Below are 20,329 nucleotides of genomic sequence, written 5' to 3'. Positions count from 1 at the left end.
GGCCCTTAAGGACTGTTGAAATGAGGTCCAGTTTCCAGTAGGGTTGTCCTGTAGAAGAAAAGATTATGGCACTGGGTGGGAAGCAGGATTCTTGCATTTGGTTCTGATACCAGTTCATGACTCTGTATTTTTGAGCAGGTGGGGTGTTGGGAATTTCTTGGACAGTGTAGATTCTAATAACAAATTTATATTAAAAAGTTGGCTCTCTTTTCAGTTACTTGAGTGATTGCAAAAGAATAGCTCTGGGGGTCTGAATAATTTGAAGATTTTTTTTTGTTTGTTTGCCTAGTAGCCCTGGTCTAATTACATTGGGAGTCAATTTCATGTGTGCAATATAATAGAAGACTCCATGCACTTGGGAGCAAAGAAGTCTTAGCTAATGTTTTTATACCCCCCCCCTTTACCTCTTCATCTATTTTAATTTGGCACCTTGGAAACCAGCTGCTTCAATTGTGATATTTGTTTCTCTATAGGGAGCCCAAGGCCTGTGGGTAATAGGTGAACTTTAATAAAACTTATAAATAAATAAATAAATAAATAAATAAATAAAAATAAACAACCCCCCCCCCCCCCCATCTCTCTCGGTTCACTATATGCACAGAGAAAGAGCCACATCATGGAGCACTTCCATTTGTAGACTGAAGGAAAAAAAAATTAAAGCTTGAATTTATTTGGTTGATTGTAACTGGCCACAATACACAAGACTGTTCACAACTCTCTGTCCTGCAGGGAGAGTGAAAGTGCTTAGTGCAGGTTGGAGGAGTGAAGAGTGACAGGTTAGAAAGCCCTTGAGATAGGAGGCAAGGGAGAGTATAACCTGTGGGTTATGGGCAGGTTAAGGCAGAACTTGTTTCGGGTTTGGCATCTGGGTTCTCATTATTTACCTGCCCACCCTGCCGCTCCTGATGACAGTGCCCGGTGTTTGGTGCAGCAAGAGTGCTGGGTTGCAGGAAGTAAAGGACCCGAGAGGGGCTGGGTAAGCCATCCTGTGAATGCTGTGCCTTGGGAATGTAGCTTTCTTCTATATCCCCCGGAGTTTGGGTGGTAGAGATCTTCATGTCTCATGGGGAGAGAGCCCTGAGAGTGGAGAAAGGCTGGCCTCCCTTTCAACACACACACACACACACACACACACACACACACACACACACACAGCCCTATTTCTCAGATTGCTGGCTTAGAGGTAATACACAACGTACTGCTATGTGTAGAAATTTGAAAGCAGTCATATGCCCATTATTAACTATTTCCATATGAGGCATGATGCATGGACCCATGGGAAACAGTAGCCAGTGAAAATACTGACTAATTCGGGCTTGGAACCTTTAGCCAGGTTTTCAGCACACTGGCTGTCCTTAGCTAACTGAGCATGCTGTGCTAGGGGATCAACTTAAAAAGTTTCTAACTTCTACCCTGCCTTCAGAACTCAGCTCGGACCTTTCCTCTGAAAAAACTTTCCCTTTCCCCACCAAGACTGGGTTGGAAGACCTCCCCGATGTTCCCAGAGGCTCTCCCTCTCCGCATGATTCCTCCGTATTGGAATCACCGGTGTCCACCTCTGCCAGCTGATGGCAAACTTTTGCAGGCAAGGGGTATCTTTGTAGGTTGTTGAATTATTTGCATTAGCACAACGAAAAGCTCCAAGTAAATTTATGGACTAAACATTGAAACGAATGAATAATGAATACCTATGAATGAATGAAATGAATGAATGATATTTACATATATAAAAACGACAGTACCGCCATCTGCTACCTGAACCCAACAACCCACATACAGAACCAATGATCTTAACACTTGTAGTTCTAGTCTCTATTTAACTATACTAATGGACTGTTAGAGAACTGATAGCCTGATGCTCTCCATATAGAAAACAGGTTTTATTGCCCCATTAGAAGGGTGTGTGGGGTTATTCCTAATTCAGCTTACCTGTCCATACAGACTTTTGTTTGTCTGGGTCTTAGCTTCTTTCTAACATGAGGGAGTTGGATGGGAGGTTCTCTATCATTCTTTCCATCATGCAAAACTTTACCTTAACATGTATTGGGGTTTCCAAACCTTGGCACTCCTGCGTGTTGGACTGGATAACTCTCAGTTGTTGAGGACTGTTCTGTGAATTTCAGGAGGTTTAGCCACCTCCCTCGCCTTGACTCACCAGATGTCAGTAGCATTCCCATTTATAATGAATAAAATTGTCTCTAGACACCACCAAATGTGCCCTGATGTATATTTGACATCACTGATGTATATTTGGCCAAACCCATGAGTTGAAGCCCATTCAAGGTTTCAAACTACCTCTTCCCAAATACCTTTATTGGTATTTCATAGAAATGTTCTTCTTGAATAACTGATCTTATAAATTCCCCAGCACTGGCATCATTGCTATGATCTCAAAAGAGGTAAAAAACACAAATGGCACAAAGTTGCTATGGGCATGCAGACATTACTTGAGAGGGAACAGGTTCTAAGCATTTAGAGGATCTTAGAACAAGGAGGGCAAATAGGTTTCATTACAAGTGCCAACTTCCATGTGTAGGTGGAAGGATTCTGAGATCCTATTTGAGCTCAGCAGGAAAGGGATCAGCAGGAAAAGTATTTAAGTAGCAAAGTTTGTCATGGATTTGGGGAGGTGCAGTAACACAACATCAGACAGTCGCCATCTTTGTTCTATCAGCCTAACCAAAGTATTGAGTGGCACAGAGGGTCTGGGTAAGGGTGGTACTGCTCCAGTAGGCTGGGGTTTCTGTGGGAGAGGTTAGTGCCATGGAATCCTCTAGTTTCTTTGTACTGTCTTCACGCATAGTTAAAACCTGACATGGAATGCCTGTCCATTTGGATCCCAGGTGAGTCTATGTCTACTGAACCTAAATTCAGGAAGTCAGTTTCTTCCTAAAACTTACCATATGGCACTGATATCTGGGAGTGTTTATGTGAACCTTTGGTTCCTAGAGGCATAATCCTTTCAGCTAGTGATTAGTCTGGTCTTTATGCTTGTTGGTCCTATAAAAGTTGACACTGTCGTGTATCTCTGTAATTGCTTCACAAAGGAAGTGCCTTCCCCAGTTAAAATAAAGCCAGAAGGACATATCTACTACCTTGGGGCAGCCAGTGCTTCTGTGGAAATAAACTTGGGTGGGCCTGGGAATCTGAGGTCAGTAAGGTCCTATCTGTACCTAATAGGTCTAGAGGGGGGCTGGAGACCATCCCCACCAGCATCGAGAAAGCAGGACTGAGGATCTGGGAGACCTGGAGCCTGTCTACCTTAGCAACAAAAGAGAGAAAGAGGGGGCGCCTGGGTGGCGCAGTCGGTTAAGCGTCCGACTTCAGCCAGGTCACGATCTCACGGTCTGGGAGTTCGAGCCCCGCGTCAGGCTCTGGGCTGATGGCTCGGAGCCTGGAGCCTGTTTCCGATTCTGTGTCTCCCTCTCTCTCTGTACCTCCCCCGTTCATGCTCTGTCTCTCTCTGTCCCAAAAATAAATAAACATTGAAAAAAAAAATTTACAAAAGAGAGAAAGAGGACCTGGGTCGCGTAGGACAATTTTGTTATGCTGCCTTGGCTCTCTCTGCCATCTAGTAGCTGCTACATGAGAAGCCAATGTAGGATAGGTGGATGGCAGGAAGAGGGAAATGAACCAGAAGACATCTCTTGTCTCTTTCCCTTCCTGAGGGATAGCAGGCAAACCAAGCTTGGAAGTCCTAGGCCTGTATTCCAACTGCCTCAGCAATATAGGACGCTAAAAATGAAAAACCATTGCCCATCAAGTGTCCTTTTTTTGTGTGCAGGAGCTAGAATGGTCTAATCCAAATGTCATACCTTTCATGACATCTGTTCCCCTGTTTGGCTCCCATGTGTGCAAACCCTTCTTCAATTTCACTGTACTGAAAGTTTTGCCCTTTTATGCTTTCACTTATGCAAAACCACTTAGCTTTTCATTACCAAAACTTAACAAAGCTTTGATTAAGAAATAGTGCTTCTATTGCAATTTTTTTTCCCTCTAATAAACCCAAGTAACATATTGTCCTTTGTCTCTCTCCATCTTGTGGATTGCTCCAGTCCACCTTTCCCTCCATCTGTACCTGTACCTATATCTCTGTCTTTGTTTTTTTAATGTTTATTTATTTTTAAGAGAGACAAAGCATGAGCCGGGGAGGGGCAGAGAGAGAGGGAGACACAGAATATGAATCAGGCTCCAGGCTCTGAGATGTCAGCACAGAGCCTGACACGGGGCTCGAACTCATGAACAGTGAGATCATGACCTGAGCTGAAGTCGGACACTTAACTGACTGAGCTGCCCAGGCACCCCTGTCTTTTTTTTCTTTTTTCCTCATCCTCTTCCCCTTTTATCACTGTCTGCCCCAACCCCAACCCCTGCTTCTCTCTCTTTCTTTTCACTCCTTAACCCCCCTTCCATGAGCATCAGGTATAAATGCAGGTTTGAAAAATTGTGGCTCTGGAAGCATCACTTGAATGAATGTGTGGTGATGGCAACCTGCCTGATTTGTACTGGCTCCAGTGATGAATCTTCTAATAATGCCTCGGTATTAACCTTGTTGCCCAGATTTAAAGGTCACATTCCTGCAACAAGGCAACACCCAAAATACTTTCTGGTTGAGACCTTAAATCTTAATAAGATGATGGTTTTACTTCAGACTACTCTGCAACTTAAGAGGAGTCTGGAAGTTTTCAGAAGTGAGGGCATGGGGAGGGTGTTGGAAATAGGGAAGTAAGTTAATACAGGAAGGAAGACAAGGAAGAGGGAGGGAGGGATACAGGGAGCAAACGGGAGGTTTGGCAGGAAGATCAGACTCGTCCTAGGTCTTCCTAGTTAATGCTCTGGCTGGCCGGCTCCTGGGAAGGCCCGTCAGCCTGTTGCTGTGGGTGTGTAGGCAGGGAGGACCTTCTAGTACCTACAGCCCTGACTCTGTGGAGACACCCTCATGCTCTCAGTGATGTCTACTGTGGCCTGGCCTTCAGCAATGCAGTGATGGGAGGGCACGATGGCCAGACACCTGCTTTGCTGCAAAATGTCATAGTAGGAGCCGTTATTGAGGTGCACCCATCTGAGGCTTTTGTAGGAATTGTAGGAGCTCTGAAGAGTTCTGAGAATGACACTCTATGCTTTAGGGTGGTTGGCATTGCGATTCCTGTGACCTTGTGATGATGCACAGGTAGCAGTGGGTCAGCGCGGCCTTCACGGGACTCACAAGTACAACCTGTGTTCCCATGGGGCCTGTCCTCTTGACTTCAGGGCTCTGACCTGCCTCAACAGGGATTTGCCCACATAGTGTGTTTTCCCCTTCTGTTTCCAGGTGAAGGCCATAGACTGTCAGAGCTGGAAGAGACCTTTGAGGTTGTTTAGCGCAGTGTTAGTCGACGGATTGATTAATTGATTGATTGAGAGCTCAGAGCCCTATCTTCCACTAATTTCCCTCCAAGATGGCTTCACAGACACACTCACAAAAATATAGGGCTTCTGAGAACCTAGAAAATGATTGATCTTTTAAAAAAATTGAAAGTAGGGGTCCCTGTGTAGTTCAGTCATTTGAGTGTCTGACCTTGATTTTGGCTCAAGTTGTGATCCCAGGGTCGTGGGATCAAGCCCTGTATTGGGCTCCACACTGAGGATGGTGTCTGCTTAAGATTCTCTCTGTCCTCTGCCCCTCTCCCCGTCTTGTGCTGTCTCTCTCCCCAATGGAAAAAAAAATAAACACTTTTTAAAAATGAAATATATTTGACATATAACATTGTGTAAATATAATGCATGTTGATTTGATACATTTATATATTGTAATATAATTGTCATTATAGCATTAATTTGCACCTCTATCATGTCACATAATTATCAGTTCTTTTTAGTGGTTGGAATAATTAAGATCTAATCTCCTAGCAAGTTTGAGAATTATAATACAGTGTTGTCATCTATAGCCCAGAAAACTATTGGCTTTGTCCCCTCCCCTATCTCCTTATTTTTACACAGGGAAACTGAGGACCAGAGAGAGGGAGTGACCCACCCAGATATCTGTGACTTTGAAGTTTCCTGTCCAGATGACCCTGGCTCCTTCTTCATATCTCAGCACAAATACCTCTGTGCAGAGTTTTTCTGAATACTACTCAACCCCATTTAATGCCCAGCATTAGATTAAACCTATTAAACCTTTTATAGAATCTTATATTTATACCTATAAGAACTAACCATACTGTAATCAATGATTCCTGTATTTTTGCATATGTGTGTAAGCATTTTTCTTTTTGGGTATAGCTCCTTGAAGGCTGGGGTCCCTTCTGTGTCCCTCATACTTCACATTGGGCTGTGCCCAAGGCTAATACATTCATGGTGACTAAGGAAGGATTCCAGTTTCTTGATTTAAATCTCATACATTTATTTTCAGCATGCCTTTAGTGAAGAGGCCAGCCCAATTCCCATCCCCAGAAAGAATCAAATTGTGATGTGATTCTAGACTCAATGTCTCTTCTTCTAACATATCTTTTGGAGAAGCGTGCAATATATTTCTGTGATGAACCAAAAACCTGCTTCAAATAATATTGATAGATTTTGGCATTTTTCACACTGGGATGGACTGCTGCAGTCAGCTTTGTGTGAATGCGGAGTAACAAGCTATTATCTATCACACTGCTGTATTGAAATGACACCACAGATATCTACAGTTTATTGAGTTCTTAGTATGTCAACCACTTCATATACATTTAGCCTGTCAAGGAGACATTGTTATCCCCACTTTACAGGTGTAAGAGCTGAGGTTTTGGAAGCTTACGTAACGCACACAACTTGTGGGCTGCAGAGCATACTGCCTGTGTCTAGATGCTGGGACCTGAGCCCTGTGCATTCCAAGAAGAGAATAGTGAGGATAGGCTTATTTAGCCCAAATAAGATAAGATCAAAAGCTAAAAGGAGGCTACATAAATACTTTCTAAGTATCAGAAGGATTTTGGGGGGGAGGTGATTGGGAGCATTTGTCATTTAATTGAGAAAAGAGCAGTACATGGTCTATCCCATGTAAGCATTGGAATGGGACCTGGTAAGAGATGCCCAACATACCAGCATGGCTGTGCAAGGGGCCAGAGTCTTTGCTGTGAGGCTGAGCATCGGGGAGAATCTGATGAATGATGGGGTGAGGGAGAGGAAGGGAACTGGGACAGGAAGAATCACAGACTCCCATTATGTCATGCTGCATTCAACTTGGCACATTGGTTGTTGGTTTTTTCCCCCTCACCTTGGCTCAAAGTTCAGACCTCTTTGCCAAATATTTTTGTCTTTGGCACAAGTACATAAAATATTTTAAAGGTTTAAGCTGATAGGATACCACCCATTCTCTTTAATCCCCCTCCCTGTCCCTGGTCAGACTCCGTAGCTGAGTGTGGACGGACAGGGACTGGCCAGACTGCAGCAGGTGTAGTTCCTCTTCTTGCCATGTGGTGGTGCTGTTCTTTTAGTTATCTTGGCCCCAGCAGTGGAATATTTATTTTCAGTGAGTAATTTGTTTATCAGGAGGTTATTTTAATCTAATTTTGGCCATATTTGCTATTCCACACTATCTGTACTTCCCAGCATTAGCAGCTTGCATGTCTTGAAGGAAATTAGCTGAAGATGGTCTCAGAGGCATTTGCTCAGCCATTATTTAAGGGAGTTGGGAGGAGGCGGGGTGAGTGGAGCCCTTGGTTGGAAAAGCCTCTGGAAATTGTTGCATCCCCAGTGATGTTGAGCATGATTGAGCAGGACTTACGGAGGGCGGGGAGCATCCCCAGCAGCTTTTCTGAGGGCTGCCTCTGGTGAACAGCAGCAAATCTTGCGGTTACCTTTCCCCATCTCCCTCATGCCCTTCTGACAACCTGTATCTTCCTCGCCTTTGCTGCCAAGGCCAAAGGCACCACTTAAGGGAAATGCCTGTCGGCCTTCCCACACTCCACACGAACCCCTCATCCCATTTCATAATGGGTTTCTTGAACTGTTTCCTGCCGCCACTCCAGAAGTACGAAGCAGGGTCGAATGTGGGAAGAGAATTACTGTTTATTAGAGTACCTTCAAGGAATAACCATCATGACTGGTGATTACAGAACTCTGACACTTACCATGCATTTTACACGCCCATTTTACAAACGAGGAAGGAATAGTGAGGGAGGTGTGTGAATTTCCCAACGATCCCCAAAAAGGTAAGTAGAGAGCTAGGGTTTGAACTTGGTTATGAGCGTCTCTGAGGCAGAATATCGTCATATTTCAAAGGCGATCCACACTTTCCACATGGAGTTGGAGAAATCTGGACTCTGCTGATCGCCTGTGTGCTCTTAAATTGCTTCCTCATTGTTGCACTTGACTTCAGCCTGGCTTTACAAAAATGGGCGGGCTCCACAAGATGAGTACTTGGAGGATTCCTTAGTAGGAGAACCCTTTTCCAAATAATGAGGATATGACACATCTCAAGTAGATAAAATGGAAGCAGAAGTGGGAGGCCCCAGCGAATGATAGAATGATAGCCTGATCTGTCCCTGGCTACCCCCTCTTTTCCTGGCTTGCTTGCTTACTTGCTTTATTTATTTATTTATTTATTTATTTATTTATTTATTTATATGCTTATTATTGAAGTAGAGTTGACATCCACTGGTTTATTAGTTTCAGGTGTACAATGTACTGATTCCATCACTCTGTATATTATGTGGTACTCACCATGATAAATGCAGTCCCCATACAACATTTTTACAGTCTTATCGACTATGTTCCCCTATGCTCTACTTTTTATTCCTGTGACTCACTTATTGTATAACTCCCTTCGGTGGCTCCTGATTGACTCTGAGAAACTTCCATTATGTTCCTTGGGGCTTAAAGGAATCAAGTTTGAGAACCTCTGAAATAAATTTTCTCTCGGGACGCTTTCAGCATTCAGTCTGTGGTCTGAGATTATAGCTTAAAGATGCGTGGACACGTCCTCCAGGAGGTTAGAAAAGTGTGCTCGGTTTTTACTATGTGGTGGTCATAAGGAAGGTGGCCATAGTGAAGTTTGTTTGACTCAGAGAAAGATCCAAAATGTTGTATTCATCACTGAGACCTGGTTGAGGAACTTTTAAGTCTCTTGGAGCCAAGAGACTCAATTAAACAATTCAACTAAATCTAATTAAATGGGGAGGCTCAGCATCCAGTGGAGATTATATGGTGGGAAGTATGGGCAGGATGGTGAACCACCCTCCCAAGATGGCTGGGGGGTTGGAGGCATCCACACCGCATCTAACAGAGCTGTGGATGGTGGCGTTGAGTTTTTCCTCTTAGGCACAAAAGTGTTGGCTACATCACATACTGTTGTAATGAGATTGGAACCAGTCCTGGTTCTTACACCCACACAGGATGCTGTCTTTTACCCAGGTGGTCCTGTACTCTTGCAGTAATGTAAGCCCTAGTAATGTAAGTTCTGTATCCAGGGCTTTCCCTCTGGCTTGATTATCTGCCTGTAAGTTTGAGCCAAGGTGTTCCTTTGACAACAGTGTGAATGCCTCCTTAAGGAGGCTCAGGGTCATGTGTGAAGGGTGTGTGTTTGCTAAAAGCTCAAACCACTTATTCTCTGAAAGGATAAGACCTTGTGGAGAATAGTGTTTGGATAGTGGTCTCGAAGCTGGCTCTGATCTTCTGTGGATTCCAATCAGAGCCCCTCTGGGTGTGTTCCTTAGTGACTGTGCTGGAACCACTTCATCTGTAAAGTGGGGAAAACGATACCCTCCAAGGATAATTGGTAAGATTTAAACAGGGTGATGTACATGTGGTAGGAGCATAATGCTGGATCTTAGTACATCTCCGTAAAGATCACGTCTCACTTTATTATCACCACCATTTGGAAAATCCTGGGAATTTCAGGAATTGATCCTACAAAGGCATAAAGCCTATTGCAATGTAAATTCATCTCCTAACATATCCCCTGAGTATTGAATGAGACACAATTGCTTTCAGCCTCTGTCTTCCCTCTAGAAGCTTTTTCTGCAAAAGGAATAGATAAATCATTGAATTCAGCATATCTGGCCCGTTCAGTTGACCCAACTGAATACCCTTATTTAGTTTCCATTCTAGGGAATCAGGGGTTAACATCCAAGGTTGCTGAGCTCTAAATGTTTTAGACTTTAGAACTTGTATAATCCTGGCATAATAAATGACTGGCTATGGATTGACAAAGATAAAGTATCACAGAGATTTAAAGAGATAGACAAAAAAGATAAACATCTCCTGGCTCTGAAGGTGCACAGTAACTTCTTCATCACATTCAGGATTGACTGTACAATTATTTGTTTATGTCAAGGTGTAAGTCAGGTGTTTCCTCCAGACTCTAATATTAGCAGTTTACAAAGCACCTTTTCATGTATTATCCCATTTAATCTTTACATAGTCTTGCAAGACAGGCAAATATTTAACTATTGTATAGTGATTCTCGACATGAGCGATTTTGCCCCGGAGGGGACATTTGGCACGTTTTGGTTGCCATATCTAGTGAGTAAGACCAGGATGCCACCCAACATCCTGCAGTCCCCACTCCTGCTCCCCAGGAAATGAGAATACCCAGCCCCAAAAGGCAATCGTGCAAGGCTGAGAAACTGTTCTGTAGAGAAAACATCGGGGCTCAAAGGGGTTGACTGACTTGCCCAAGATTGTGTAATAGGAACCTGACATATTGGCATTAAAATCCATACTTTCATTTCACTTCCAGAGAATTTCATACCTTTTTTTTTTTTTTTTCCTAAGAAATAACAGTTTGCCTAAATGAAATGCTTCCCAGGACCACTGCATGCACACGGATGATGGTGAGGCTGCTGTGGTGGCAGGGGCAGTTGGAGACCCCGCTCAGCCTCTCCCTGAGCCCCTGCCCCAATCCCAGGGGCGCACAGCAAAGCAAGCACTGCCACCCATACAGTATGACCCAGGGAACACCAGACCCCACCTGGCATCCCCAGACTCCCAGCTTTTATTGCAGCCATCACATTATCTATCTTATCTATCTATCTATCTATCTATCTATCTATCTATCTATCTATTATTTATTAGGGGATGACAGACTGAGAGTTGTGCTTTAGTAAGATGTGTTGGGCCATGGAGGAGAGCTGGAGGCAGAGGGCCCCCGTAAGAGTCTACTGTGAGTACAGTCTGGTGATAGGAGAGAGGACCAGACGCATCAGAGGTGACAGGACTCAAGCTGGAACCAGGGAGCACAAGGCTAGGGTCCCGTGCTTCCTTACCGCTGTGCTGTTGAACGCCCTAAGGCCAGAGGGCAGTCTTAGCCAGCAGCGCGGAGGCACAGGCTCCCGCCTTCCTGCAGCGCCCCCTCCAGGCCCGGAGGCATACTGCAGCATGTACAGATTGGCGTGGGATGTTGCCTCACTTTGCGGGTGTGTTTCCTGCTGATATCACTGTTCCTCTGTCCCTGGCTAGAAGCAGGCAACGCCACCGACAGACTGGCATCTCACTTAGCAATTGACAGAGAAAAGCAACGGGGAAGGTCTCAGCTTTCTTCTTTCTGGTGTAAATCCTGGCTCTCCTCTTCAAGTATCATCTTCTGATGAGTTGACGATGGAAAGACAGTGAAACCAGGAAGGTTTTCTGCAGGGACTCAGATGGGACAGTGGCTTGTCTTGGGTCTTGGCAAGTGTTTATTTCCCTACCAAAGTCTAGACTCAAAATAAAAGTTGGGATGGGTAGGAAAGCACCTGGAAAAATTGAGTTCCAGGCAAAGATGATCATTCTTAAGTGCTTTCTTGCAGAGATTACGAAAACAAATAACAAAAAGGAGAGTGAGAAAATCTCAGTGTGACATATCCCTCCACTTTTACACAACCTGCCATGATGGATGTCAAAATGGCAGAGGTCACTCATTCTGATCCCTACGCTCCTTTTCAATAATCTCCTACTCTTGTCTCACTTTTTCTACCCGCTTTGGCTGCAGACTTTTTGTTATCTGTACACCAAGTTTGGGCTTCTCCATTTGCTTTCCTCTCAAGATTTCTGGAATTTTCTGCCACCAGATCTCTCCTTCCTGATTTCTTCTTATCATTCAGATCTCAGCACTAATACTGTCTCCTTGAAGGGTCTTTTCCTTGACCACCCAATCTAGAATAGTTGCGCCTTTAGTCACTCTACAATTACTATTTTTTTTTAAAGTTTATTTATTGGGGCGCCTGGGTGGCTCAGTCGGTTAAGCATCTGACTTTGGCTCAGGTCATGATCACGGTTCATGAGTTCGAGCCCCACATCAGGCTCTGTGCTGAGTGTGCTTCAGATTCTGTCTCTCTCTCTCTCTCTCTCTCTCTCTCTCTCTCAAAAATAAATACAAAACATTTAAAAATTAAAAAAAAATGTTTATTTATTTTGAGAGAGGGAGAGTGCATGCATGGGGTAGGGGCAGAGGAAGAGGGAGAGAGAATCCCAAGTAGGCTCTGACTTGTCAGCGTGGAGACCAACATGGGGCTTGAACTCACCAACTATGAGGTTGTGACCTGAGCTGAAATCAAGAGTTGGATGTTTAACCAACTGAGCCACCCAGGGACCCCTCTACCATTGTTCTTTATTTGGCCCTGTAGTACTTGTCACTATCTGAAATTATTTTTTTCCCCTTTGTGTGTGTGCCTATTTAGATGTGTGTCTCTCCAGCTCCCCCATGGGAAACAAGCCATGGTCTAGCCCATCTCCTACTGTAGTACCCCAGTGCTTAGAACAGTGCCTGGCATATGCTGGTGCATAGTACTTGCTAAGTAAGTGTTTGTTGAATGAAGTAATGGTGGTGCCTTGGATGTGGGGAATATGAGCATAATTTCAGTTGACAGTTTACTGAGTACCTCACCACAGCAGGATCTGGTTTTCAGGACCAAATGCCTCTGCATATTTGCATATGCAGAGAAAACCTCTCAAGTGATAACCTCTTGCTGGGAATGAAGTCCTTTTAGAGAATTTTCTTTTTTTTTCTTTAATTTTTTTTTAACGTGTATTTATTTTTGAGACAGAGAGAGACAGAGCATGAACAGGGGAGGGGCAGAGAGAGAGGGAGACACAGAATCTGAAACAGACTCCAGGCTCTGAGCGGTCAGCACAGAGCCCGACGCGGGGCTTGAACTCATGGACCATGAGATCATGACCTGAGCCGAAGTCGGACGCTTAACCGGCCAAGCCACCCAGGCGACCCGAGAATTTTCAAACTAACAATATTGAAAAGTTAATCATATTTCCTCAAACCTAAGATGTCATTGACTATAAGATGTACAACTTTTTATGTACCACTGAGTGAAAAAACACTGCCAGTTATAATGGAAACACTATCATCGGTTAGAAGCACCTTAATTTTGGAAATGCCAATGTGAAAAAATACATTCCTTAGAATTGATAAAGTACAAGATGAGATTGATCCATCATGGGGAATGGCGAGCCCTGAACTGGAGGTGTGTGGTGTGGTGTCTGGAGTACGTCCATGATGGTACCACCTTCTCTTTTAGCATCCCAACCTAACGCCCTTCCTTAGACATGGTTCTCACCAAGGGCTAGCAGAAAAAGAAGATGTGGATTCCGAGGCTTTCCTGAGAGTGGAGAAATTCCTAGGGTTTGGGAACATATCTATGGAGAGGTATTAGAAAGAATTGGCAATTAAAAAATAAAAGCAATGCAAGAGTCTAGATTGAAAACTGCTGTGAAGGATGTTCTCTAATGCCTCTCAGCTGTGATTTCTGGGGCTTAGGAAAAGCATCTTTAATTTTTTAAAGGCGGTCAGTGGGAAAACACCTTCAGTTGAAATCAAAATTTACTTTATAGTCAAGTTTCCTGAAATGCATCTATTCTAAAAAGAGGAAAAAAAAAGGATCCCTGCAAGCTAATTCAATAGCATCATTCTTATTTGGGCTAATGATAGTCATGTAGAATTTCCACCATCAATGACATTAAGATTAGCCCTGTCTCAGTACATGTACTTCTGCTCCTTCTTTGTGAGCAAGACCTGCTGCAGCCACCAGGGGGAGGAGCCCATGAGAGTTGGCCTGTTCCCTCCTGCTCCACAGCACGGCACTCCCATCAGAGCCTGGCTTCTGGACTGGCCTCATGGAATCACTGGCTGAGAGTCAGGGAGACTCCCAAACACCTCCTCCAGTGACCTGAAGAGCCACAGGTGTCCTGGGACCTTTAAATCTTGTCAAGTTTCCTATTAAAAATAAACTCTCCTCACAACTTAGGGGCCTGGGAGGGAACAGAGAAGTTGGGTGCGTGGAAGGGCTGAGCCAAGGTAAAATTGGCTGCAAGCCACTCCCCTCAAGCACCCTAGGCTTCAGGTGTTCACTGGCTTTATCTCCAGTAGCTTTTCAGGAACCTTCCTCAAGAAATTGGTTACTCTGGCAACAGCTAAAGGGCTTTTTCTGGGTGCAAAAAAGTGTAAACTATTCATTACTTCAGGAGTAACAGTGTGGGATTTCATCTTTGGTGGCAGATGGGGAGTCCCACTGGAATCATGGATAGGGCTTTTGTGAGCTCTAAGGGCTTCAGTGAGTTGTCTGACTTCTCCCAGCCCCTGTGCCTTCATTTGTAAAAGGAGGAAGATAATGCTTATCTCAAAGCATTTCCATGAGATAAATGAGATAATCATGTAAAATGATTAACCCAGTACTGAGAACATAGGAAACATTCAGTAAATAAATACTCCGTAATTGTAAATGGTGTTATAATGGCAGAGTAGGCAGCTCGTTGTTCATATAATATGATTTATAAGTCTTGGTAAAAGCCTGCTTTGTCCAGAAATATCTTCTAAATTGACTCCCTGTAAAGACCACAAAAGTAATGTGTTACAAAGGCAAGCATATTGTTTCCCATAGTTAAGGTCACCATTACCTTGAGTTTTAATAATGTCCCTCAAGGGGGAGTTCTCGGGTGGTTATTATAGAATGAGAGTACTGTGTGCAAAGTGGGTCTTTCTTTAAAAAAAATTTTTTTTAATGTTTTATTTTTTGAGACGGGGGGAGGGGCAGAGAAATAGGGAGACACAGAATCTGAAGCAAGCTCCAGGCTCCAAGCTGTCAGCACAGAGCCCAATGTGGGGCTTGAACTCACGAACCGTGAGACCATGACCTGAGCTGAAGTCAGACGCTTAACCAACTGAGCCACCCAGGCACACCCAAAATGGGTCTTTCAGTGTGGGGTCCTGGTTGGAATCAGGCAATGTTTGTGATGTAATTGCTCAGAGTTGGGGGACATAGCACAGAGAGGGTTTGGAAGCAAACTTTGAAGAGTAAATGGACATTTGGTATGTACAGTTCAGTGGTCTTCAGCCCTGAGAAGGGGCCACTATCCTGAAAAGGACTAGCTGAATTGTCAATAGTTCATATGAATGGATTTTCATGAAATTCCTAAAACAGAGGATAAAGCTATTTAATCACCCTGGGCAAGAAGTTCTTGGGATGGTAATGTCATAGTACACTATGTGGCTGAAGATAATTTCTGTTCTCAAGAATGATGGGAGCCTGGAATCCTTGTATTTATTCTTACTCCCATGTGCCTTATCAAAAGCAGGGATGGGCTGTTAGCCAGTTAAGCATTATCAGTCAAGAGGATCTTAGAACATTAGCCAGTCCTCTATAAAAAGCTTTGGTGTAATGGGACCCATCTGAGGTAAATTTTGCCAGAGAGGGCAACAATAAAGGTCTGCATTATGGACTTTTCTGTAAGGACACCTGGGATAAATTGGGGTGTGACCCTCAGTGTGTCTCTATCAGGGTGTCTAAGGATAGATGGGCAGCAACGTAAAACTGGTGGATATTTTGGGGTGAGAAGTCAACTATGTTACACGGAGACTGAAGACACTTGACTATACATTTTACTTATTTAGAAACTTTTCCTTGGGGAATGATCACCGGTAAAAGGTATGTGAAGTTTGATGTCATCCTTATGGGGAAGGGAATTCTCATTTATCGAGCACAAGCTTTGTGCCGGGTGCTATGCTAAGCATTTATTCCCTCTAATGAGCTTGTAGGGCTGATGTTGTAATTAATCTTTTTTTATCTTGCGTTACTCTTTGCGGATGATGGAAATATAGTTGAGAGTGACTAAGCAACTGAACTGAGGTTTCAGAGCTGGTAACTGGTAGAGCCAACATTCAAATCAACAGCTATGTGACCCTGGAGCTCCTGCTCTTGAATGAAGCTGTCAAAAAGAATATGTTCATATCCCGAGCATTTGGCACTTTGTTGTCCATAGTAATAGAGGGGAAGTTGGAGCCATAAGTAGATTTTGCTTATCATGTTGATAATGACAGTCATAATGGGTAACGGGTATTGGGTGTTTAGTATGCGTCAGGCATGGAGCTATCAACTTTGTGTGTATTATCTCATGTAATTTTCTCAACAACTCCCCAGGAAGGGATATTATTAGTTTTGTCATTCAGCTAAAGACTTAGTGATACAACAGTGAACTGACAGGTTCAAGTCCACACAGCTGGAGAGTGGTGGAGTTCCTGGCCAGGTACAAGGAGTCCCAAAAGAAAGTGGGCACCTGGAAGCTCTGCCTGCCAAGCAGGCCCATCGAGGCCACAAAGGGTGGGTGACTAAGGGATGGCGGAGTTTAGAGGTCTGCAATAATGTGTCCGTCTCATCTGAGAGCGCGGCTATTGTGTTGTTTGGTTTGTTGCTCTGCCGCAGGTTCCCACGCGGCCTCTGCTTTAAGTCATCACTCGACCCTAAAAGGGCTGATGAAATTTCCCAGATATGGGAAGTGAAGAGCAGAGATGAAAATTTTCTTTGGTTTTGCCAAGGAACAGTGGCAGAGGCATGGACTGCTTGCAGGTATAATAATCTGGGTCACAGAGCATTTCTCCACCAGCCTGGCATGGGGCTGACTGTTCCCCATGAGACAGTCAATCTTTGAGTCTTGAAGGCATCTAGACTTTCTTCTTTATAAGGATAAACATCTCTATAGAGATGATGAGGGTTTCAAATGACTTCAGGGAGTAGGCAGGTAATTCACTTTTGAAGGGGATGGGGTAAGAGTAAAAAAGGGAGTTGGTTGCTATAGTAACCTAGGGGCCGTTCACCCTGCCCACAGGCATTTACAACATGGCATGACCAATAGTCTAAGGACCTCCTGTCAAAAAGGTAATATTTTTTACTGCTCCTGATTAGTAAAATGCATTGTAGAGTATGTGGGGAATAAGAACTACAGAAAAGCCTAAATTGAATCTAAAAAGTCTAAAGCAAATAGAATCCTCAGTCTTTTCCTCCTCTGTAAGTACTAGTGATATCTTGGCACATTCCCTTCCAGTTATTTATTTTTTTTTTCTTTTTACCTGAGTGTAAAAATCTGCATCGATGGGGTCTGAGCCAAAAGAAGAAAAAAACCATCTGAACCTCAATGAAGAAATACGTGGGGTAAAAATAAGAATATTGCTAGGTAACATTTCAGACATAATTAGCTACACAGACTTCATTCTGGAGGATAATATAATCTGGAGAGGCCGAAGCGGTAGAATATAGGAGGGTGAATTAGAGGGAAGGTCAAGGTTGAGTTCATGGATTTGCCAAAAGAAAACTGGCCAGAGAAGACATTCAACAGGATGGAGACAGGGCACTGAGAGTGCCTTTGAGAAGGGGTGGGAGTGAGGAGTGAGATATTAAACTCATATCTCCTCTCTGTCCAACCTACCCCCATCCTCCTAGAAGTTTAAGATAAACCAATCTACTTGAGAAATCTTAAAAAAATTAAGGAGCAGGAATTTTTTTTCCCAAGGAAATCTTAGTAGAAAGTCCTTTATATAAACAGACTTAAGTGCAACTGATCTGTTTTGAAGAGGGTCAGGGGACCTGGAGCCCTCTCCTGCCCTGAACCCTGCATTCACCCAAAACATTTTCTCATGGCTATTTGGCCCCTAGAGAAGCACTGTTTCCCTCTTAGATCTTCTAGAACTCCTGCATATCACTGATCTCGGTGACCCTCATTTCAGTCTTAGCTCTTCTCCACATTTGCTCTTCCTCAGTTTGCTGAGGGTTTTTGAGGCATATTGACTTTTGCAAAACTCTGCAAGCCATTCTTAGAGAAAGATTGACTGAGGTGGGGTCAGCGGGGAAGGAGGTGTAGCCATTTTCGATGTTAGTAAACATGGCAGCTTGTTGAGGATTAACGGGAAATCATGAATAAAATCATTAGGATTTGATAAGGGATTTTTCTCTGAGACAATTAAAGGTTTTTCCCCCGTTATCCCTGCCCCCTACCCCTCCAAAGAGTAGGGGATGAAGGTCATTAAGATAACACATTATTAGGGGCGCCTGGGTGGCGCAGTCGGTTAAGCGTCCGACTTCGGCCAGGTCACAATCTCGCGGTCCGGGAGTTCGAGCCCCGCGTCGGGCTCTGGGCTGATGGCTCAGAGCCTGGAGCCTGTTTCCGATTCTGTGTCTCCCTCTCTCTCTGCCCCTCCCCCGTTCATGCTCTGTCTCTCTCTGTCCCAAAAATAAATAAAAAAACTTAAAAAAAAAAAAAGATAACACATTATTAGTCTCATACCCTTAAAATAGATAAAAGACAGAAGACCTTAACCTCTCTGTGCCCACGGGGCCTCTGTCCACTGTGTTTGCTATTCTGGCATCTTTCCAGCGGGTGATACTTTAATACCTCCTACTTAATCCTCGATTTTCTTTTAAACGTCAGATATTGGATAGGCTGGAACCTCATTCAGGCAGTAAAGAACTCTGGTGCTTTGTGGCTGCAGCCAGCCAAGGAGAGAAATACGGTTGATGCAAAAGAATAATTCATTAAAGGAGGTAATGACAGTGATTTAAACCTTCTGCAAACACATCACCTGGCAAACAAAGCTCATCACCCTCAGTTCAGGGTCATGGCTGAATGAAATGTTGTAAAAGTGAAAAAACAAAAAAATTAAACAAACAAACAAACGAACAACAATGATCCCAACGGTACAAATGGGTCAAAAATCTCAGTGGGGCTCAGTGAAGCCTGACAACTTAGAATTTGACAAACTCACACAAAGCAACAACAACAACAAAAGAATTTCTTTAATATTATGAGAAAACCCCTCTGGAATAAAGCCCTGAGTTTTTGTGTTATTTTTTCACTTATGTGTACTTACATGGTCTTAGGGAAAAAATCTGACTTTGAGCTGAAATTTGCTTCTCCAATTACGGCTCAGGGGATCTGTCTCATACACCCTCGGCCAGAAGCCTATATTGTCTCATAAGCCAGCGTGAACGGTGGGGGTAATGGAGAAATGTGGTAATGAGAGCAGGGCTGCAAGATTTGGGCATTTGTGCTGAGAGTCGGCCGGTGATAGCCTCCCAATGCACCTTGTCCACACAAGCAGAGATGACCAGACATCTGTGGGGTATATGTGGGCTGGGACACATTTGTCCACCAAGCCAGTAGCCCGAGGAGGTTCAGCTGGAAAGGGGCATATGTTAAGTGTTGAGACAGGATTCTTGGACTCCTTTTCCTCTGTATTTCTTCAAGGAGAATTTAAAGTATCTCTTGGGAAAATTAGGACTTTGTGCACTTACCCTCTAGGGTGTGTCTCATGGGAGGCCTCCACCAGGATCATTCAGTCAACAAAGAGAAATTGTGTAGACGTGAAGGGAACCAGAAAAGCACTCTATTATGTTCCCCATCAGACGTAAGAAAACCCCATACGACATCCTGCTGAGTGGGCTTCCCACCCCTGTCTTAACATTGTTAGTGCCCGGATGTCCATTTCCACATAGAGTCCATTCTCTTGTTGAATAGTCTTGACTATGAGGAATTCGTTTCTTGGACTGAGCCAGACCTTGATTATCCATAAGCTGGCTTCTGTGCTCTTTAGGAAAAACACAATATAGCTGTTACACATGATAGCCTTTCAGATATCATGTCTCATTCAGGGTCTTCTTCCAAGACTAAATCTTATAATTTGCTCAACCCAATGACAATACCCTAAGTCCACTGAGATTTAGGAAAAGAAGAATGGAAATCTGGTGGAAATGTCTCTGTCTCTCCCTCATTCATCCCATCCCCCTAACTATTACAGTTTTTTTCTGAACTTTTTAAGAATAAGTTACAGACATTCACATATTCCTATTGTGAATTTCCTAAGCACAGGGTTTTCTTTTACATAGCCACAGTTTACCAAAATCTAATGTACATCGATACAATACTTCTAATTTATAGACCTTATTCAAATTTTACCAAATGCGTCTCTAATGCCTTTTGTAGCAAAAGAAAAAAAAATGATTTCTAGCCTAGGATCTAAATTATAATTCTACATTGTACTTACATATTATATAAATACTTTAGCCAAATTCCTTCCTTCCTTCCTTCCTTCCTTCCTTCCTTCCTTCCTTCCTTC

General features: G+C 43.6%; 1 protein-coding gene across 2 annotated transcripts in view; it reads left to right on the top strand.

Annotated features, from left to right (window-relative positions):
- The window catches only part of AGBL1 (AGBL carboxypeptidase 1), an 858,541-nt gene that overhangs the window by 128,768 nt on the left and 709,444 nt on the right, over positions 1-20,329 (top strand). The window lies entirely within an intron of this gene.

Source organism: Herpailurus yagouaroundi, unplaced genomic scaffold (genome assembly GCF_014898765.1).
Source record: "Herpailurus yagouaroundi ecotype Mexico unplaced genomic scaffold, PumYag 185, whole genome shotgun sequence".
Taxonomy (NCBI): Eukaryota; Metazoa; Chordata; class Mammalia; order Carnivora; family Felidae; genus Herpailurus; species Herpailurus yagouaroundi.
Note: the sequence above shows the minus strand (reverse complement) of the source record. Positions and strands in the feature narration are given on the sequence as shown.